Source organism: Mustela lutreola, chromosome 4 (genome assembly GCF_030435805.1).
Source record: "Mustela lutreola isolate mMusLut2 chromosome 4, mMusLut2.pri, whole genome shotgun sequence".
Classification (NCBI taxonomy): Eukaryota; Metazoa; Chordata; class Mammalia; order Carnivora; family Mustelidae; genus Mustela; species Mustela lutreola.
Genome location: NC_081293.1, coordinates 153,968,237 through 153,991,659, shown reverse-complemented (window position 1 = coordinate 153,991,659; position 23,423 = coordinate 153,968,237). Strand labels below are relative to the sequence as shown.

Genomic DNA, 23,423 nt, shown 5'->3' with positions numbered 1-23,423 from the left:
CACTCTAGTAAAGTGAGATGGGCATGGAAAAAGATACTACATTATAGTACAGCTTAATAATTGCCATAAGAGGCATAAATGAGTTCCGTGATAAATTGATGCTATATTTTGGGTTATTTGTATTTATTGAATCTGATTTGTAGGCCAGTTGCTTTCCTAAAAAACTGATAGGTATTTATCATGCATTGTGGAGTTGGGTGAGGATGTTCCAAGAAAAAGAGATAATTTTTGAGGTTTGGAATTGGAAAAGGGCATGACATATTTGAAGAAGATTAAACTAGAGTCAGTGTATCTGGAGTTTTAATTGTTCCATATTCAGCTACTTACGATGTCCATCTTCTTTCCTTCCTTCCTTCCAGGAGAGAGGGAGACAGAGAAGAGGGGGATGTACAGACAGAGAGACTCTTAAGCCGGCTACACCCCCAGCGCTGAGCCTGACCTAGGGCTCAGTCCCACCACCCTGAGATTATGACCTGAGCCAAAATTGAGTCAGTTAACTGACTGAGCCACCTAGGTGCCCTGCTTACTATTTTCTAAACACATCCCATACTTTTTTGTTTTTATGTATTTACTTTCACAGTTCACTTCACCGAGAATTTCTCTCTGCCCCAAGTCACTCCCTGCCAGCATATCAGGATCTTTTTCTTTTTTTTCTTTTTTCTCTTCTGGTCTCAGTCCATTCTTAGCACACATTCCATCATCTGGTTCTAGAACTCTGATTGCTCAGTGGTCGTGTCATCATTGACCAGGGCTCACAGTCACAGCAGCAGAGGCCTCCCTAACTCTCCCTCATCTCCAGCCCAGCGTGCTGCCACTCATCTCCCCACCCCAGTCCTGAGCCACACTCCAGGCGAACAGTGCCACCAACAATGGGACTGATCATACAAGGAAAATACTGCAAGCTCATATGGGGGCTACATTGGGGACTCAGGGGTTGGGGACTCCCTGCCCTCCAACACTTGCTACACTCCCTGGGACGCTGATCGCCACCACCTCTGACCTGCCCGCCCAACCCATGCCCACCCCCCCACCCATCCCCACCCTCACCAGGCACAGCATATCAGGATCTTAATCATCTTTCCTGGCCCATGTTGATCTGATCTTTTCAGTAAAGTTTTGCCTATTCATTTTTCCTAATTTCAGTCCACAAATGGCTGTAAAGTTTTCCTCCTTTGAATTTTGAACATTTTTAAGACAACTAATTTTCTTATAATTAAAGTTAATTTTATGGTGCAATAACTCTTGTTTGGATCACAGAACTTAATTTGAACAGGAATCCTGTCTTAATTATTTTTGTATACCCCAAAGAGCCAAGAATGGGTAACTTGTATATCGAAGATATTCAGTAAATACTTAATTTGTGTATAGTAAATATCTTATGAGATGTTTCAAACAAACAAAACTAAATAAGTAAAGCACAACATTAAAGTGATCTAGAGATTCCCAGTACTTAATGTTTCCTTTTAGATTACTTTCATGGAGAGTATTCATAAACTTGATTGACTGCTGTATCTAGTTGAATGAAATTTCTTGATTTCACTTTTAAAAGTAGATGTCATAAAAGCAACATTCTGTTGTAAATTTTTAGTGTAATACAGGTACTAATGGCAAAGATGAAACCTGTTTTATTATCAGAAAAGAGTTAAAGATATCCTGGCATAAAAATAAGATGGGAATCAATCTTTCCTTTGACATTTAAGGACCCATTTTGTTTCTTTGCATAGCCATCCACTGCTTCTGGCAGTATGGTGGATTAGGTGTGTTAAAATACCCTCCTGTCATAAAACATCCACGTGCTGGATCAGTTACAGCTAGCATACTTTTAAATGCATTTCAGAGTCCTCAAAAAATAAGGGAAATTCTTAATGACTAAATAATTGAATAGTAGCCTGAAATCAGAGTGAGGGAACCCAGAAGCTCTGTCTGCTCTTGGGGCAATGTTGATTCTAGGAACCAGGAGCTTGGGGTATTTATACTCATGGGTGAAAGATCATGGTTTTTTTTAAAGATTTTATTTACTTATTTATTTGACAGATCAGAAGTAGGCAGAGAGGCAGGCAGAGAGAGAGAGTGGGGGAAGCAGGCTCCCTGCTGAGCAGAGAACCCGATGCAGGGCTCGATCCCAGGACCCTGGGATCATGACCTGAGCTGAAGGCAGAGGCTTTAACCCAGTGAGCCACCCAGGCGCCCCAAGATCATGGGTTTAATGGAAAACTCGGCCTTGTGCTCACAGAAAGTAAGAAAGCTGATCCCTGCATTCCATTCACCCCCTGTATAAAGCCAAAATACCCAGGGACCATTCCCTCAGGGAAAAGGGTGGCCTGGTGTGCCTGCTGGTAAAGGGGACTAACTGGTAAATCTATCTGTCTTTGTTGATTATAGGTTATAAGAAATAAAATACATCAGTGTCCCTTGAATTTTTGTAATTTGGCTCTCATGGATGAAGAGTTCAGATTTAAACAGTGCACCCAACTGGGAGAACACTCAATCAATACATTTAAAGGCTTTATCATTATTATTATTGTTTTTTTTTTAAGATTTTATTTATTTATTTGACAGAAATCACAAGTAGGCGGAGAGACAGGCAGAGAGAGAAAGGAGGAAGCAGGCTCCCCGCTGAGCAGAGAGCCGATGTGGGCCTCGATCCCAGAACCCTGGGATCATGACCTGAGCCGAAGGCAGAGGCTTTACCCCACTGAGCCACCTAGGCGCCCCTCATTATTATTTTTTAAAAGTAGTCTCCATGCCCAGCATGGAGCCCAATGGAAGGCTTGAACCCACAACCCTGAGATCAAGACCTAAGCTGAGATTAAGAGTCAGATACTCAACCTACTGAACCACCCCAGTGCCCCAAATTTAAGCAGTTTTGAGTTGGTAAGGCTGGTAGGGCCTGTCACCTACAAAAAAAATAAAAATCCTTCTGGAGAAAATCATCTTTAATCCAGGACTCTCAGAATTCACAAAGTAAATTCACACAGTAAATGTGAGCTAGCAAAAAAAAAAAAGGAAAACAAACAAACAAACCAAAAAAAACCCCCAGGCCCAGATAAGTTATCAGAGCAAGAGTCAATAGGAACAAACAATTCAATATCTAATACCTTACAGATACTGAAGCTCCTCAAATAGAGTACAAAATGAGTATATATAAAACATTTAAATAAATAAAAGGTGGAATTAAAAATAGGTGGAAAAGGAAGAAGAGAATATTAGAAAAGAGTAATCAAATTTTGAGGAAAAAATATTGAAATTTAAAAATCAGTAGATAAGTTAAATGACGCATGAGAGCTGAAAAGAAAATTAGTGAATTGGAAGAGAGATCCAAAAAAATAACCCAAATGCAATACTGAAAGACTTAGAGATGGAAAAGATAAAATGAAAATATGAAAAGAAAGAAAATATGAAAAAAGAAAGAAAGATTAAGAAAAATGAATATATAGCTAGGAACAAAAAGTCAAACATGCATCTGAGTGGAGTTCCATATGGAATGGAGGAAAATGGTCAACATAATAATAACTGAGAATGTTCCAGAATTGGCATAAATCCACAGAAACAGGAAGCACAAGATATACCAAATAGTAGTAAAAACAAAAAAGAAGAAGAAGAAATCTTACTAAGGGCATGGTTGTAAAACTGTAAAATACCGATAGAAGATGAAAATAGCTAGAAAGAAAAGACAGATCACCTACAGAAGAACAAGAGTTTGATACCAGACTTCCTCTGAGCATAATTGAGGTATAATTTGGTACAATAATATTTACCCATTTTAAGTTTTAAAAATTGATTAGTTTAGACAACTGATAATCATCATCACAATTAAGCATGGAATATTTCCATCACCCCAGAAAGTTCCTTCATGCCCCCCATTTTGAAAGATTTTTAAAGGTAATCTCTACACCTAATGTGGGACTTGAATTTACAACCTCAAGATCAAGAGTCATATGCTTTACCAACTGAACCAGCCAGGTACCCCTCCTGCAGGCCCCTTTGTAGTCACTCCTTGCCACCAGCTCTAGTAATCACTGATGGCTTTCTATTACTGTAGTTTTGTCTATTTTAGAATATGTAACAACATCATATAAATATGCCTGTTGGGTTCATACAATATATAGTCTTTGTGTGAATAGCAGACTTTCTTAAGAGCAACAATGGCAGCCAGAAGACATGGAACAATCTTGTCAAAGTACTGACAGATAACTTGTCAACTTAGAATTTGCATCCAGCAAAGCTATTCTTCAAGAATGTTGGGGAGATTCCAGTTATGGTTAAGATAGAATGAAAAAACACTGACCTTTTATTGAATGTAACTAAAAACCTTGGGCAGAATGCATGGAGCAGCTATTTGAGAACTCAGAAAAGTAAGTGGTAGGAGGTAGATTGGAGAAGGAGAAGAGAACCTGAAGTACAAAAGCTCTGCCAACAAACTCCCTAAAACCCTTCCCCTGCACTTTGTATTTTCCAGCCTGGAATCTAAGGCAGTGTGAATCTGGAACTGTGCATGGGTATAAACAAAACAAAACAAAAAGTTGCAAGAGAAAGGAACTTTCTGGTCTAAGAAGCAGGAACAGGGGCCTTATGAAACAATTCACTTCTTATTTTACTCTTAGCACTGCCAAACTGATGAGCCTTTCTCCTGAAATTGCAATTTTGTGGAAGCAATGGTAGCCATGCAGACTCTTAAAAATATGAGTGGGGGTTGGGGGGTGCCTGGGTGTCTCAGTTGGTTAAGTAACTACCTTTGGCTCAGGTCGTGATGCCAGAGTCTGGGATTGAGTCCCGCATGGGGCTCCTAGCTCTGCAGGGAGTTGGCTTCTTCCTCTGACTTTCTCCCCTCTTATGCTCTTGCATGCTCTCTCTCTCTCTCAAATAAATAAAATCTTAAAAAAAAAAAATGAGCAGGGGATTCCTTCTCTCTGACCAGAGGAAGTATGGTCAAAAGAGTGGGGAGGAATCCCTGTTGCTTTTTACTTTCTTTATTCTTCTTATCCTTGGCCCCAGAGACATACCTTTTTTCAGGAATCATAGGACATTATATACAGAGGACCACAAAGGGAGGATTGGAAGTGGGAGAACTAGAGTGTCCATGGGGGAGCAGTTCATAGGATGAAACTCAAGAAAGGGGTCCTGTATGTTGTATAAATTGTTGGGATCCCCCTGAGTCATACAGTATGGATCTCTCCTGAACAGCATACCAAAGGATATAAGAACTTTATGGGTTAGACAGCCCTCCAAGTATCAGATTGGCCCCTGGCTGATGCATGTGTAGAACAGATTCAAATAGTACTGCAGAGACTTTGAAAACTGAACTGACATTGGGACCACAGCTCACAAAAGGCATGTTACAATTTGGTTTGACCCTAACCTGGTTGATTGCTTGGTAAAACAAACAGACAAAACCCCAAACCCCAAATATTCTTCATAGAATTTGAACAAGACCTAGAGTCTCATGTAAATATTCCAGATATCTGTGATATGATTAAAATAAAAATTACTTGACACAGGAAGAACCAGAAAAGTCTGATAAATTCTCAGGTGAGAAGACAATCAAGATGCCAAACCTGAGATTACAAGGCAGTGACTCTAAAACAGCTATCATAACCATGTTCTGAGAAGAAAAGAAATAGAAGCAGTTAAAGCCAAATTGAAATTTTATAACTGAAAAATACAGTAACTAGAAATTTGAAAAAAAAATAGTGGGTGTGTTTAAAAGCAGAGTGGCTATGACAAATGAAAGAGTCAGTGAATTTGAAGACAGAAATGACTTGAATAGAATGTATCCATTCTGAACAACAGAGAGAAAAAAAGACTTTAAAAATAGAGCCTCAAGATCCTATGAGATAATATCAAAAGGCCTAACATTTGTGACATTGGAGTTCTAAAAGAGATGAGAGTGTGGTACAGAAAAAAAAAGGCATTTGAAGAAAAAAATGGCTGAAAGCTCACCAAATTTAACAAAAGACAAACTTATAAATCCAACAAACTCAGTGCACCTGAAAAAGGATAAAAACAAAGAAACCCATGCCCAGATATAGTATAATCAAACTGCTGAAAACCAGAGAAAAAGAAGAAAAATCTTGAAAGCAATCAGAGAAAAATGATGCATTAACGGGGCAACAATGATTGGAATGACTTCAGAGAAACTATGAATCCCAGAAGACAGTGGAACAACACATTATAGTGCTGAAACCCAAGTCATATATGGCAAAATATTCTTAAAGAATGAAGGGATATTCTTAGCTAAAGGAAAACTAAGAAAATTTACCTCCTGAAGAGCTGCTCTAAAAACATAGGTATTGCACCTAATAGAATAACCTTAAAATGCAAGATGCAAACAAGTATAGAACCACAAGGAGAAATTGACAGATATGGCATACCATCATAGTGGTGTTTACCACTATACACACACCATAAGAGGTGTATATAGAACCTCTTACCCAGAAATTGAAAGAGAAATGTATTTCCCAAGATTTGGAAAAATTAGGGACACCTGGCTGGCTGAGTTGGAGAAGCGTGTGACTTTTGATTTTGGGGTTTTGAGTTTGAGCCCCACATTGGGTATAGAGATAACTAAAAAAAAAAACAAAAAACAAAAGAAAAAGACTTGAAAAATTATTAAAAGTTAATCACACAGGGGCGCCTGGGTGGCTCAGTGGGTTAAGCCGCTGCCTTCGGCTCAGGTCATGATCTCAGAGTCCTGGGATCGAGTCCCGCATCGGGCTCTCTGCTCAGCAGAGAGCCTGCTTCCCTCTCTCTCTCTCTCTGCCTGCCTCTCCATCTACTTGTGATTTCTCTCTGTCAAATAAATAAATAAAATCTTTAAAAAAAAAAAAAGTTAATCACACAATAGACCACAAAGCAAGTCTTCAGTACTGAAGCATCTATATCTTATAGATTGTATTCTTTAACCACGTGCAATTTAATTAGTATCAAAAGCAAATAAATAAATAGATAAATAAATCTTCTGTACATTTGAAATTTAAAATCACATTTCTAAAGAATTCATATTCTTTAATCAAAGAAGTCATATAAGAAAATATATTTAGAACTCTAAAGTGGGGATGCAGCTAACACAGAACTTTTAGGAAAAAGTAAATGCAAATTTTGAATGGAATTTGAAAGTATATGATAAAGAAACAAGCTGAGTGTTACAAAAAGCTTCTAGGGGCACCTGGGTGGCTCAGTTGGTTAAGAGTCTGCCTTTGGCTCAGGTCACCATACTAGTGTGGATCAAGCCCCACATCTGCAGGGAGCCTGCTTCTCCCTCTCCCTTGGCTGCTGAGAGAGCTTGTGCTCTCTCTCTATGTTAGATAAATAAATGAAATCTTAAAAAAGCTTCTAAAATTAAAAAAAATTTCCTGAATAAAAATGAAATATATATTAAAGGATAAAATGAACTTAACAGCAACAAAAACCAAGTAACACAATTTTTAAAATGGGCAAAGGACTTGAGTAGACACTTCTCCAAGGAAAGTGTACAAATAGTCAATAAAACAATGAAGAAATGGGGTACCTGAGTGACTTAGTTGGTTAAGCGTCTGACTTTGGCTTAGACGCTTAGTTGGTTAAATGTCTGACTTTGGCTCATAATCTCAGGGTCCTGGGATCAAGCCCCATGTTGGGCTCCATGCTCAGTGGGGAATCTGTTTCTCCCTCTCCCTCTGCCCCACCCCTGCTCATGCATGCTCTCACATAAAATCTTAAAAAAAAAAAAAAAAGAAAAAAAAAGATGCTCAACATCACTAGTCATTACAGAAATGCAAATCAAAACCACAATGAGATACCACTTCAACTTAACACTCATTAGAATCTAGGCTATTTTGGGGAAAAAAATTTAAAAAAACCCACCACAAAAACCAGTATTGGTGAAGATGTGGAAAAAGTGGAAACCTTTGTGCACTACTCATGGGAAGTAAAATGGTACACCCTCTGTGGAAAATGTTATGGTAGTTCATCAAAAAATTAAACAGAGTATTACCATATAATCTAGCATATACCCAAAAGAATTGAAAACAGGAACTTGAAACGTTATTTGTACACCAGTGCTAATAGTAGCGATTTTCACAGTGACCAGAAAGTAGAAACAGCTCAGGTGTCCATTGATGGGTGAATGGATAAACAAAATGTGGTGTGTACATATAATAAAATGTTAACAGACTTAAGATGGAATGATATTTCTGATAACGGGCTCCAACATGGATGAACCTTGAAGATGTAATGCTAAGTGAAATAAGTTAGACATAAAAGGACAAATATTGTATGATTTCTTTCCCCTACCCCTTCCCTCTGTCAGTCATCAGTCTGTTCTCTGTATAGGTCTCATTCTGCTTTTTGTTTATCCTTTTGTTTTGTTTTTAAGTTTCCCTGTGTGAATGAAAATCATATGACATTTGTCTTTCTCTCTGACGTATTCCACTTAGCATAATACTCTTTTTTTCTTAAAAGATTTTATCCATTTATTTGAGAGAGAGTATGAGAGAGAGAGAGAGAACCAGTGGGGGGATGGAGGGACAGAGGGAGAGGAAGAAGCAGTCTCCCTAATGACCAGGACCTTGGGATCAGGACCTCAGCCGAAGGCAGTTGCTTAACGGACTGAGCCACCCAGGCTCCCCTAGCATAATACTCTTTAGGTCAATCGATGTTGTCGCAAATGTCAAGATCTGGACCTTTTTATGGTGTCATGTTGCTTCTCTGTCTTGGCTATTGTGCAATAAATGTAGGGGTGTCTGTATCTTTTCGAATGAGTGTTTTTGTTTTCTTCAGGTAAATATCCAGTAGTGGAATTATTGCATCATATGGTATTTCTTATTTAAATTTTTTAAGGAACCTCTGTATGTTTTCCACAGTGGCTGCACCAATTTATATTCCCACCAACAGTGCATGAGGGTGCCTTTTTCTCCACATCCTCACTAAGACTTATTTCTTATCTTTTTTATTTTAGCCATTCTGACAAGCGTAAGATGGTATCTCATTGTGGTTCTGATTTGCTTTTCCCTGGCGATTAGTGATGTTAAGTATTTCTTTATGGGTCTTGGCTGTCTGAATGTCGTCTTTGGGAAAATGTCTATTCAGGTCCTCTGCCCATTTTCAAATTGGAGTATTTGGGTTTTTTTGGTCTTGAGTTATAGAGGTTTTTTTTTGTTTTAAGATTTTTATGTATTTATTTGTCAGAGAGAAGAGAGAGAGCAGAAAGCAGGGAGTGGCAGGCAGAGAGGGAGAAGAAGACTCCCCGATGAGCAGGGAGCCCGATGTGGGGACTCAATCCCAGAACCCTGGGACCATGACCTGAGCTGAAGGCAGATGCTTAACTGACTGAGCTAAACTCAGGTGTCTTGAGTTGTATAAGTTCTTTACGTATTCTGGATATAATATTTTCTAAACCATACTTTACAGGTTTCTGTGATTTTCCTCATCTTCTGTTTTCATTAACAAATCAGGAAAAATTTTTAATAAAAATTTTTAAAACTTTAAAATTTTTAATAAAATGCTATTCATTATTTTCTACATTATAAGACCTCTTCCACTTCTCGTGTTGCTGGAAATTTCTTCTTCTTCTTCTTCTTCTTTTTTTTTTTTTTTTTTTTGTTGTTGTTGTTGCTGGAAATTTCTTACTCTCAGTTTAGTAGATGGTTATTATGCAAAGAGCTCTGGGTCGAGGGGAAGCAAACAGGTGAACAACTATAATAGAGATCAATGTGATCAAATAAAATGTGTGTGGGGGATGCACAGACAGGCTTATTGGGTACTTATGGGGTGGGGGTTGGAAATGACACTTGGCTGAACTTTAGAAGAGTTAGTAATGCTAGCTAAGCAGAGCCTGAGATGGGTGCTGGAGTTGGGAGTAAGTGTGGGTATAGCATACCAGGAAGAGACAGCATAAGCATAGGAAGGCAAGAAAGAGGAAGTTCATCTTTTGTACATAGGGGAAAAAAGGAATCATCTGATTTGGCTAGAATGTCAGGTGGTGGGTGTCAGGGGCTGAGAAGTTAATCTAGAAAGGTGAGCTGAGATCAAACTTGGAAGAACCTTGTATGCCATGCTGAGAAACTTGTAATCTTGAGGTAAGTTAGAGATGTTGAAAGATTTCAAGGAGACAGATAAGATGAATGGTTCTCATGGCATTGGTGACAGTTGGGTTCAGGGGAGAGTGTGCAGGCAGGGGAAGACCAATTAAGGTGTTGGTATTTTAGGTGAAAGATGAGCAGAGCCATGACTAGAGCCAGTAGCTGGGAATGGAAAGAAAAGTGGAGGAAAAATAAAATAATGTTTTGTTAAGTTGGTAGAGTAAATTCATGTTTCGATGTACCTGTTCTGTTCAGAGTGCATGAAAATCATAGAATATAGTAATAGAATATACAAGAAGATAAGTAGGAACATAGTTGTGCTCCAGGATGAGATACATGTCTCCATGGACCAAAATCAGACTGGAAATACAGTGTATTGAGTGACGCTAAACCATCTGCTAGCTAAGTTCTGGGTCCAGAACTGGGCAATAGTGGGTGGGAGTTCTGTTCTTAGGAAAAAAGTACTCCATGGGAGTGATGGGGACTGGTCCCAGGTACACAGCTGGCAGACCAGGAAGCTCAAATCCCCCACTGACCATTGCCTAGGGCTATAGTTTTTAGCAAGCTTTGAACCTAGGACATGGAAAGACATTACAGTGGTAAGACGAGGCACTGAACTAAGCCATCTGCTGGCTCCATGACAAGATCTGTGATTCCTAGTATCCCTAAAGAGCAGACACCCCCCAACCCCCAGCCAGTGTTAAGAACTGGTCCTAAACTGGGACCTCGGAAACCAAAAAGAGAAAACCATAAAATCATAGGGAGAAGTGAGCACAGATGGCCAGGGCAAGGGCATGGGGAGTAAACAAAAAGTTTTCCAGGCACAATGAGTCTGCAAACTGAAATTCTACATACATAAGAAAGAAAATAGACAACAAAATAACTGTACCAAAGGAATTATTAAATGATGTACTTTAGTACATCTAAGAAGAAAAAATCAGTCTAAAGAGAAAGAGAATATAAGGAACAATGATGAGCACAGAATGATTTTTTGAAGTCGTTATTAACTTTATTGACAATTTAAAAAACATGTTATTGTGTGTGTTTAAAAAGGTTAAACTAGGGGCCCCTGGGTGGCTCAAGTTGGTTGAGCAACTGCCTTCGGCTCAGGTCATGATCCCAGGGTCCTGGGATCGAGCCCCAAATTGGGCTCCCTGCTCAGTGGGCGGCCTGCTTCTCCCCCTCCCTCTGCCTATTTGTGATCTCTCTCTCTCTCTCTCTCTCTCTGTCAAATAAATAAATAAATAAAATCTTTAAAAAAAGGTAAAACTAAAACTCTGGACAGTAAGATGTATTGTGTTTGGGGGAGTAGAGTGATGTCTCCTGGCTTAATGCATACTAAGGCTCACATCATATTTAAGAGAAAATAGAAATCCTGAAAAACTTCTGATGTTATTAGTTAGTTATATGTGTTTAAAGTTTTAAAGGATTATCATTTAGAAGAACAGAAAAGCAATCGATAGCTAGAAAAAAACCACAGGAAAGTAAAGGAATTTAGAAGACTTTTATCAATACAATAAAAGGCAAGAGAGGAGGGAAAAATTTTTTCAAGGAAAAATGAAAATAAATACAAAATGTGCTAGAAATATGTCTAATCACAATAAATGTAAGCAAATTAAATTACTTTTCATGAAATTATGATTTAAAAATCTAGCTATCTACTCTTCTTGAGACATGCCCAGTTGTCTTTAAAAAGGAAAAGCTATGTCGAAAGGGAAAGAAAATAACCAACTAAGAAAGTACTAACAGAAAGAGAAATTTCAGACCAGAATCAACAGAAATTAATAGATTAGTGGATATAGAAAGGTAGGAAGATGTCAGATGACTCTAAGGTAGCATTTCCTGGAGCATAGCCCTAGGGAAAACTTAATTCTGAGGATGTTTCTTAAAAAAAGGAATTTTGTGATCAAATAAATTTGAGAAATGGTGTATTTTCCTATCCCCCTCTTGGAAATATTCAGGTTCATATTTGCATATTAAGTCGTTAAATTCTTAGACATTTAACTTTGTTTAGCAAGGTATATCTATTTTATCCGAAAATCTTTAATCAATTTGAGGAACTATTGGGTGGGAATTTGGAAATGACTAAGAAAGCTTTCAAATGGAAAAAAGAGCTTCAGGAACCAAGAATTGACCACATGGTGCTGCTGAAAACACTCTCCTTTTTTCTGTCTTTATTATTTGCTTGTTTCTGCTATGCTTTGCATGTCAACCCCATTACCTTACTGCACACACTCTTCCTGTGAGCCCTCAGCAGCCATAGCTTAGCAACCCAGGGAAGACCTCTCGGTTTTGTTGTATTTGCTTGGCCCCATGGGCTAGTTGCCCTAAGGATGGGATGCCCTCATTGTCCGTGAGTACAGCCCTTTGGCCAGAGTAGCACGATTTGTTGACAGAAGGAGGATGGGAAAGGTTATTGGCTGGAAACAAAACATGGCTGCCACATAACTGTAAATATCCATTAATATCTTGTGGCAGTCATATTCTTGGGAACTGACCTTGAGAACTGCTGCCCTGGGATTTCTAGTGCTATAGTAGTGTCTTAACTGAGAGAGGACACATAGGAGGAAGAACCAGTTTGGGGTCTGCGTGAGAGAATGGCAAGACAAAAGTTGTTTAAACATGTGGAGCTCATTAGATTGGAAATACTTTGTTTGTTTCGTTTTAGATTGGAAGATTTTTGAGCCTAGAGACTATTAAAATACCATCCTGCCTTGAAGTTGCCTGGCACAGTGCTGTGAACTATAGTAGGGATTTACTAAAGTTGAAGGGATATATGAATTAGCTGCGATAAATTGATCAATTTCACAAATTAGTAGAATTGGAGATGGGATTCTACTCCAAGCTCCAAGCTGTTGATTTGCACAAAATAATACTGTTAGTGTCAGAACTGGAGCTTGAATGGAGCTCTGCTGTGCCTTCCCTACACTGCTACTCACTCTCCATATGCAGAACTTGGGTCTTCTTACCTAATTGCCTGCTTAGGGTAAAGCCTTTTTCCCATTTGCTTCTGCACAGGGGCTGCCTTTTTGTAGGTGGTCTGCCTTGAATTGAAACATTCTACAATTCATACAAAGGCACCACCATTTCTTATGCCTATAGGGAAAAAGGAAATTAAATAAACGTAGCCTCTTGGCCTAAATCTGGCTTCATAATTAGGCAGAGCAGCAGCCCTCACCTTGCTCCCAATTATTATCTTGGGATTATTGCCTTCTCTAAAATCTTAGAGTCATTTCATTTCACTTTACATCCTCTCATATTTTATATCCCCACCCTTCAGCCCAACCATGCCAAGACTCTAGGTGGCATCTAATTTTTATGAATGTTGGCATATCTATGTCTATATCTATATCTATCTGTGGCACATACAACATGGTGGAACTTCTTTTTTTCCCAACTACCATGTTTGTGGCTGAAGTTTAAATACCAGTTCCTATGGATTTATAATCGTTTGCTTCTTTCTGTAGCCTGTTTTTGGCTTAACCAGTTCTTGATTGTAGGTCATGTGCTTTGGTTAGTCTCTTGCTTTTTTCAACTTAACTCCTCGATGACCTCTTAGCAGAACTTGTACATATTGTCTTTGAGGGAGCCACCTGGCCTAGTTAAGTTAAGATAGTGCTGGGAATTGGAGGATCTTAGTTTTACCCATTTGCCTCAACTGTGTACATTTATGTATTTTCTATTAATTGTTATTTTTTATTAATTATTATAAGACTAGGCTTTCCTCAGTTTTCTTTAGACAACTACATATAGGTTCATAAAAATCATTATATTAAACATTACTAGCATGTTAAAAGTTAATAGCATTTCGCTGAAATCCTCTGGGGTTTTAGTGTGTGAGAATCAGAATACCACCAACAAAAAGAAATTCTTTAAATTTTCTTTTAAAATTTATTTTATTTTTAATTGTGGTAAAATATACATAACATAAAAGTTATCATCTTAACCATTTCTGAGTAGACAGTTCAGTTCACTAGAATTTACTACATTCACATTTTTGTGCAACCATTACCACCATCTATCTCCAGAACTCTTTCTATCTTGCAAAACTGAAATTATATGCTCATGAAACAGCAACCCCTTATTCCCCTCTCTGCCCAGCCCCTGGAGGAGAGTCGCTGTTTTACTTTCTGTCTTTATGTGAATTTGACTATCTGGGCACCCCATATAAGTGTAACCATCACAGTGTATTTGTCATTTTGTGACTGGCTTATGTGACTTAGCATGATGTCCTCAAGGTTCATCCATGTTCAGCATGTGTTAGAGTTTCTTTCTTTTTTAAGGTTGAATAATATTCCATCGTGTGTATATATCACATTTGGTTTATCCATTCATACATTGATGGACATTTGAGTTATTCCTACCTTTTGGCTATTGTGAATAATGCCACTATGAAAACTGGTGTATAAATAGCTCCTCAAGATCCTACTTTCAGTTCTTTGGGGGTATATATCCAAAAATGGAATTGCTGGATCTTACAGTGATGCTATTTATATTTTTTGAGGAGCTGCCATACTGTTTTCCATTGTGGCTGCTTCATTTTATATTCTAATTGTGCAGTTAGAGTGCACAAGCATTTTGATTTCTCACATTCTTGCCACTGCTTGTTGTATCTATTTTGCTTTATAGTAGCCATCCTCATGGGTATGAGGCTTTGTTTGGTAATGAATTCTGATTCATATATATTGAGCTGGAGTCTAGACTTGAATGACAAGTTGATTGTTGTCTTGGTACTTAACATACTGACGAAGTCACAACGGTTGGCTATGCACATAGTCAGGAGGTAGGGTGTATTAAAGGGTAAGGAGGGAAGGCTGTCTATGAGATGGTGATGTGTGTAGTTTATTGTTTATTTTCAAAAAAGGGGGAAGAAGTACTCCTTTTTGCTATGATTTGTTCTCATGAAACCAGATGAAGAATTCTCCCCACTTATATTGTCAACATTCAGTAGTTGCCTTTATCACATACTTGGTCTCACAACACTTTGTAAATGTTTTATTACACAGGTTTTCAGTACTTGAAGTCGACCACAAATATAATGATTTTTTTTTTATTGCTTCCTATAGGAGTGTTTTTCTTCTTAATAAGGAAATAACAACTGAGATCCAAACCCTGTGTAAACAGCATGTCTTTGACCCGCATGCAAATGTGGTTACTCTTCCTTAATGTTACGTTTTGCAGCATCAGAAATGGTTACAGAACAATAAGTAACAGCTGAAGGCCTAGAAGGAATGAGAGTGGACTGAGTCCAGCTTCCATTTAGAAGCACCTCTTCTTCAGCTGTGCCCACTCCAAAATTCAAGAGTCCAGATTCTCAAAGGGATTCCTGAGTGGATTCAGAGACTATAATTCCTCGTTAGCTGAGCGTAGCTTTTTTGCACAGCCTTCTCTTTAGTTTCTTGCTGTCCTCAGTTTACTTTGGTTTGCTATGAGGTTATCATCTTGCCTTTTCTTATTCTTTCTTACTCTCTACCGTCTCTTCTTTTTACCTACCCCCAAAGTTGTAAAGAATATATGTGAACAATCAGTTCTCTGTAAAATAGAGGGCAGGTGATCATCACACTTGTTTTTTTCTCAAGCAGACTGGAGGGGGGAAAGCCCCAGAGCGGGTGGAATATGGCAGGAATTGGATTACTCAAAATCTGGCCCTGTTTTTTGCTTTGTGATTGTTAATGCTGAACACAAAGAATGTATAGAAGATAACAAATTCCTATCACAGAAAAATGTTGCAAATTATGCAGCTCCTAAAGAAAGTAAAATAGAAATAAGAAAAGTCTAATAAAGTTGCAAGCATTTAATGAAAAGTGTTTTTTTTTTTTTGTCTCTCTTTTTTAAAGATTTTATTTATTTATTTGACAGAGATCACAAGTAGGCAGAGAGGCAGGCAGAAAGTCCGATGCGGGACTCAGTCCCAGGACCCTGAGATCATGACCTGAGCCGAAGGCAGAGGCCCAACCCACTGAGCCACCTAGGCACCTGAAAGCTTTTTTTTAAAAACTTGGCTTTTAGAAATTAATTTTGAAGTTGAAAGACACATTGTCTACAAGGTGGAGTTTTTAAGATCACAGTCTCCAGTGGCATTAAGTTAACTTTCTCCTTGGACTCCAGACATCAAGCTTTCAGAAGCCTAGACTTAACATTGCACTTCAACACTGGGCACCATCTTCATCTGGGGTGAACGTCAGGGAATTGGTTTTTAAAGTGATTTTTTAAATGAAAGCAAACCATTTTATTCTCTGATTTCCCCATCCTTTAAAAACCCCACTGTGTTTCTGTCTGATGGCTTCCATACTGCACTCACTGGTCCTTCTCAAGCCCGCCCAGCTCCATGTGGAACGTTCTGTTGCTCTTTCAGCATAAGCAGGTCTATTGTGATATTTATCTGAATTCAAACAAGGCTAATTAAAAGAGCTGCTGACAGTTGTTGTGATCTGACTTTGACTGCAGCTTGATGGTCATTATGGGTAAATAATGAACCAGGTCTGCAAATGTAGCAGCTGCCAACTTGGGATAGAAGAACGGCTATTGCTTCCAATTTAAGGATCTATCGACTGTTTCCTTTCTCCCTGCAGATCTTCTGCAGAAAACTAATGTTTTCTGCTGCTGTGTATTGTGGTTTCAGCTGTTTCAGATATAGCCTATAATTTCCTTCTTTAATATTTAACTTAGGACATTATTAGCTTTCAGAGTTAACAACTTTTCTATTTTGAAGAAGTTCGGCTTTGTCCTTATGCATGCTATAACTAGCTAACCAGCTATAGTTTATTTATATGCATTTCATTTGAATTATGCAGGAAACGGCTAGTCGTAGAAGAACAAGGTATAGCTTTATGAATATGTTTCAGAAGGCTGTGTAGATGTTTTGGTTTTGGTTTTGTTTTTAAGAGATCGATACCTGTCCCTTGGTATTGTTTTCCTAAAGTTAAGAAGACACCTGCTGTTAAACCTCAGGTTCCGGTTTTGTTCACCTCATCAGGGACTTCCGAAATATTTTGATGCAAAAGCTCTATCAGTGTAGAGGAACTTCAGTGATTTATATTAAAATGCAGTATTGAATATATTGTCACTCCATCGTGAGCTTTTCCTTGTCCTATTAGCAAGTGGGGAGGGACAGGTGTATGAAAGGTAAGAGAAAAGGCACACTACATTCATAGATGAATGTCCTTCCCTGCAGATTTCCCACACTTACAAAATATAGCTTCTGGATTTAAAAGTCACATTCTAGACTTTAACAGCAGCGAGTACTTAACAGCACATCGCTAGCATTTGTTCACCTGCGGAAAAGGCGATCTGCATTATGTAAAGCACGAGGCTGCAGTGCTGCTTTGTGCATAATGCAGCAGAGCTTTGAGATCTTGCTGGGAGGAAATGATCCCAAACATGCCCCTGAAAGACAGGTCTTATTTTGAAAAATAATGATGAAAAATTGCTTATTTCTCCCATGTGTCCGTGTCTGTGTTTATTTCAGGAAAAACTAACTAAACTTTGTTTATCTGACTCTACAGTAGTGTCGAGAGTGTTTTTGCTTTTCTCTTTCCAGCACAGATAATGCCAGAAGTAGTGTTAACAAGGGGTTATGTTATGCTGGCTTATGTTAAACCAGATCACCCCCTAACATGTGCAGAGCCATTCATCTGTGTCACCAAAACCCAAGAGAACATCTGACATGGACTCTGAAACAGAAACAGTGATCACTTACAAATCAAACATGGCACGCTCTAAACTGATTGTGCACGGCAATCTTTTCTAGAAAGGACAACTAATTGAACATGATAAAGTGTAAAGTTAATTAACACCCTTAAATTTGTTGATTACTTTCACGGGATTATATTGTTCGATGAGTAGCAGCTTTCTGTCCCAGCTGTCGCCTATTTCAGTGAATGTCCCCGGTAAACAATAGAGACACCATAACAAGTCGTAAATGGTCCCTGTGACAGCAGCCCCTTGTGAGGCTGCATCTGTAGAAAATGATTAGAACAATTGCATTTTAAAGACGGCTCACATTGCAGCCCAAGTCCCATTGGTCCTCTTCTTTATCTCTTTTGATGGCAGACTGGTTAAAACATTTAAGTTCTTTTGAGTAAATTAAGTGATTTACTGCGTTTTGCTGTATATCAGTGAGAGTGCTTTGGTGGCAAGATTTTTTACAGTACCAAAAATAAATACAATTTGATTGTACTTTCTAGATTTTAGTCTCTTCTCTCTCTGGATTTGAAGGTCTCTTTTTGATAGTCCTAGGATTAAAAATGATCTCCTTATTTGTGACTTGTAAATGGTTATTCTAAGTTATCAGCACTTGCATAATGGATTTTCTGTCATAACCCTTGGTTCAGCTTCTTAGTAAGGCTAAATTCCAAATTTCAATTCTGTGCTGCTCTTAGGCCATAGACCTTGAGATACTCAGGCTGCGTAAGTTTACTTGTTATATTTAATTTTTTTATAACATTTGTGTGATAACCATGTAAAATACCTCTCCAAAGTATTCTTACATTTGAGCTTACATTTGAGCTTACATTGAGTGTGTATGACAAGTGATTTTATCACTGTCTTCAGAGGGAGGAACCAAACTTATCCAAGTGGGGTGACCTTGAATTGTGACCTTACTTCAGGTGTCAACTCAGATTACATGTTCTTCATTTTTTGGTGTCTTCATGATAACGTCTCTGTACATACGCATTTTTGCTTTCGTGTGTATATGCAACAATAAGTGAACATGCTATTACCTTTAAAATAATCCTACTCCAAAGTTGAGCTTTTTTGATAAGCTAGAAAACACTGTCTTACTTAGTATTCTTGGTTATTTTAGTAACCATTGATTTCTTCTCTGCTCACCTCTTAAAAAGACAATGAACATTTATCACACACATGTTATATGCTAGGTGCTGAGATTCAAACAGCTCTTGCCCATAAAGATCCTTATAAGACACACCAGAAAAATCATTGATTAGAGTAGTGTAAGTGCTTTATTACAGATACCACTGGGAACGTTATAAAGATAGAGAAAGGGGATTATGGTCGTGAATTGCTTTTTAGAGTTGACTTGAGTTGAGCATTGGAAGATAATTGGGAGTATGCCAGGCAAAGAGGGCCAGGGAATTTCATACAAGGGAGTTGCCCAGGAAAGGCGTGGATACATTTAAAAAAAAAAATCACTACACATACCAGCTACTGTAAATAGTTGGGTATGTCTAGCATGGTGGTTTTTGTTCCAGGGAATAGATGAGAAAACCAGAGAAGTGGCTAGAGCCCACTGACAGAAGTAAAACTTAAAAAATCAGAAGCCATTTTAGGAGAAAAAAAAAAGAAAGTTCATTGTTTCCTATGACTCAAGACCAAAGGGAAGAGTGAGTTGTGTAATTCTTTTTGGTGAACATAAATGCACAAGTACTTCAGAAAGAATAACTTTTACTTAATAGAAAACAGTAGTGTGGGATGCCTGGGTGGCCCAGGCAGTTAAGCGTCTGACTCTTGATCTTAGCTCAGGTCATGATCTCTGGGTTGTGAGATCAAGCGCTCCATCAGGCTCCCCACCGGACCTGGAGCCTGCTTGGGATTCTCTCACTCCTTCTGCCGCTGTCCCCTGCTTGAGCATGTGCTCTCTCTCTTAAAAAAAAAAAAAGAAGAGGAAGAAGAAGAAAGAAAACGATAATGAGACGCTATGTACAAATACTGAGTAATAGTGAATAATGTCTTCAGCTGCTAGTTATGTTCATGTTGACACATAATTTGAAACTTAAGCCTGTTTTGGTTTTTAAAACAAATAAAACTGCCAAAGATTGAGACACAGATAAACATAAACTATTGGACTGAGATGATTATTGTTAATGTTGATCTGTATTGTGGGTAGGCTGAATTAGAAACATATATAAAACAAGAATTGAATTACCTTGAAAAAATTACCTCTGCTTTTGATACAAAAATATGATGAACATTTTCTATTTGATTTACCATCTCCCTCATAAAGTAACCATGAGAATTTTTAAACCGTGTAACTCAATTTAAGGAAGAACTCCATTTCCCTTGAGGCTGCTTTATTCCACTCCCAAACAGTGTTTGCCAGGACCTCTAAGATACTCAGACCCATATTTAAAATTCATTGTGAAATCTTATGGTTTCATATTTGTTCTTAATCCTGATCCTCAGTTTTCTGTTTTTTGTCTAATAAGCAAACTTGAATCTGTTGTGAAGAGAAATAGGGTTTTGTGTGTATTTAGATAATAGGCAGAACTCAGTGTCCATATGTAAAACATACAAAATCATTTGCTCAGTTCATGTTGTTTTAAACTGCTCTGAACATGGTCTGCAAATAGATTGACAATACCTGTATTCTTTTTATTTTATTTATTTTATTTTTTTAAAGAAAGGGGGAGGTAATCTTTTTCTTTTCTTTTAGATTTTATTTATTTATTTGAGACAGAGAGCACAACTGGGGAGGAGGATCAGAGGGAGAGGGAGAAGCAGGCTCTCCACTGAGCAGGGAGCCTGATGCAGGGCTTAATCCCAGGACCCTGGGATCATGACCTGAGCTGAAGGCAGATGCTCAACCAACTGAGCTACCCAGGCGCCCCAGAATACCTATATTCTTGTCAGAGTTTTCAAAGCTTACCCGCAGTTGATGGCAAGACCATTACTCTTTGAGAACAGTATTTCTTTTTTCACCCTTTCTCTTCCTGAGAACTCTTTAGCCTTTCAATGATGGAGGTAAACAGATGGGAGGAAAGAGGGAATCAGGTTTTGGTGGCTGCTGTCCTCATCCATGACACTTGGTACATGATAGACACTTTTGGCCTTCACTTCTGAGTAGGTGGTATGTGTCTCTTTTCCCTAACTGTATTTTATACCTTTTGAGGGCAAAAGACTGTGTTTTATACCTACTATGACCTTTTATTTTGGACCTTCTGGAATAGTTGTATCTTAAATATTCTCCCATGCACAAGGATGGAGCAAATTGCTAAAGGCACTGAACAGATAATTGCTGATGATATTTTTCCTCTTTGAACCTCCAGATGACCATATGCAGACCTCTTCTGTAGTATGCATCTGTCTTTTACTCTTTACAGTTGTTTGCCTTCTCTCTTCTCCCATCTCCATATACATGTGCACACACACTTCCACCACCACAAAGACTAGGTTTCAAACTCCTTGAGGACAAGGATATTTCTTCTTCCCAGGGTTAAGAACCACTGACAGATGGCTCTCCAGTGGTCACATTTTTTATGTCCACCATAAATAGGAGTGGAAGGAAAGAAAGAAGGAAGGCAGTTTAGGTAATGGAGGCTTCTTGTGATATCTTTGACAGAAAGAAAGAGGCTGACTTTGAGACTTGGATTAGATTTAAAGTGTTTCTCCCCGCCAAGGTTGATTGAAATTGAAGTAGATTCCAGGAGAAGTGGTAGGTGGCTGTCCTTTTAAAAACAGGATGGTCCAGCCACCTACTTTGTATGGTTTGGACATTTGCCTTTTCATTTGTACAAATGCGTTCAGTTTTTCTGATTCTGTGGTCATGGGAGAGAAGCACTGGAGTTGTAAATGCTGTAATACAATTAAGTACAGGATATATTTTGATTTTGTATATACAGTTACTAAAATGTAAAGTTAAAATACTCCCAATATTCTAGCAACTGTGTAAGTGTGTAGTCTGTTTTGGGAAATAGACTTGAATTAAAGTGGCATGACAGTATAATAAATGTATTATTTATTACTGATAGAATCCAAAATCTGTACAGGATCTTCTATAATCTATAGAATGTCTTTTTTTTTTTTTTTTAAGATTTATTTATTTATTTAATAGAGAAAGATCACAAGTGGGCAGAGAGGCAAGCAGAGAGAGAGGGGAAACAGGCTGCCCGCTGAGCAGAGAGTCCGATGTGGAGCTCGATCCCAGGACCCCAAGATCACGACTCGAGCCAAAGGCAGAGCCCACTGAGCCACCCAGGCGCCCCTCTATAGGATGTCTTACATAGCTTTAGAGTTCCACCTTCCTAGATAGTATTTCCTAAGCTCAAAATGGTTCCATTTATTTTAGGATTACTTAGATCTTAATTTTTCTTTGCAATGGGACTAGGCTTCATAGAGTCACACATTTAGAGGAATGTGTATGGAAGACAGGATTTGGTCCTGAAGAATTCCAAACCTTTAGAATTACCCAGTTTAGTAGGCCCTGACATTGGATTGTGGGCTATGAAAAAGTCCTAATAATGATGCCACCACCTTGAGAGAAGGAGTGTGGAAGTACCACAGACCTCTGACTTGAAAAATGAGTTGTTTCTTTTGTGGTCTCTTGCTTAAGTAACTTATTTCTTCTTTTTGAAGCATGTGTTTGAACAAGTGAGAAAGTATACCTGTCAAAAGATTAACCAGCTGAGAACCATCGTCAGCATTAATTTTCCTTTAATAAATGACTCTCTGAAGCTATTTAGTAATCTGTAATCTAGATACAAAGCTATGACCTATGATGGATAGTGCTGGATTTGTTTGTAAGGTTTGACTTAAGTTGTCTACTTAATTCCTAGGTCAGAGCAACAGGATTAGGACTAAGGGTGGTTATGTGGTTTGAATAAAAATGGGTATAGAAATTGAGCAAAAGAATTGGAAAATAGTAATGATGATCTACCATCTTAGTGAAGTAAATTAGAAACTAACAAAGTGACAGTCACTTAAACTTCAACATTATAGAATGTTCAAAGAACACAAACTGGCTAATTAAAAGCATTTGTTATAATTGGGTTTTGTACATAACCATTTCCAAAGTGTGTCTGAAAATATTGTGAAATGTAATTTAACCTTATGTGTGAGCATCTCAGGCTTTCATAACACATGGGCACTCCCTTTTCCACAATTATTTGGCTAACATAATGCTGACCTCTTTTGCTTTTAATGATTAGTTAAAATAGCATCAACTGTAAAGTGGAAAAGGCTGCTTGGCTTGGCAATAGCAAAATATTCACAATTTCAGTGAAATATGGATCTCTCCACTTGGGCTTTTTATAAATAAACTATGTATTTCATTGAATAAATTAAATTAAAAAGTAGGCCATTACTTGCAGTTGTCTGTTCTAATGGCCAGGTTTGATACATGGCACAGACAATTACGATTTCTTTATTCCTAGCTGTACTATAAAATAAAGTGTAAAGGCAAAAATCATACTAATACAGCTCTCCCACATGCTTTTCTGGTTTTGATCAACAAAATCTAACTTGAAAATTATGAATTAAAATTTCTCTAATATTAAAAACAATAATAATACTCTTGGTTTTATTTAGAGTTAATAACAATTTAGATGAATGAAGCTTCCCCTCCTTTTTTTAGGATATGCCTAGGACAGGTTTTGTGTGCTAACCAATCATTTCAATCAATGAATATGC

At 38.1% G+C, this 23,423-nt stretch overlaps 1 protein-coding gene and 1 non-coding gene across 2 annotated transcripts in view; one reads left to right on the top strand and one right to left on the bottom strand.

Annotated features, from left to right (window-relative positions):
* Window positions 1-23,423, top strand: part of HIBADH (3-hydroxyisobutyrate dehydrogenase) — a 106,555-nt gene that overhangs the window by 67,630 nt on the left and 15,502 nt on the right. The window lies entirely within an intron of this gene.
* On the bottom strand, window positions 667-748 carry LOC131831026 (small Cajal body-specific RNA 18). The gene has a single exon (XR_009353541.1). It is a non-coding gene; the product is annotated as a small Cajal body-specific RNA 18 (non-coding RNA).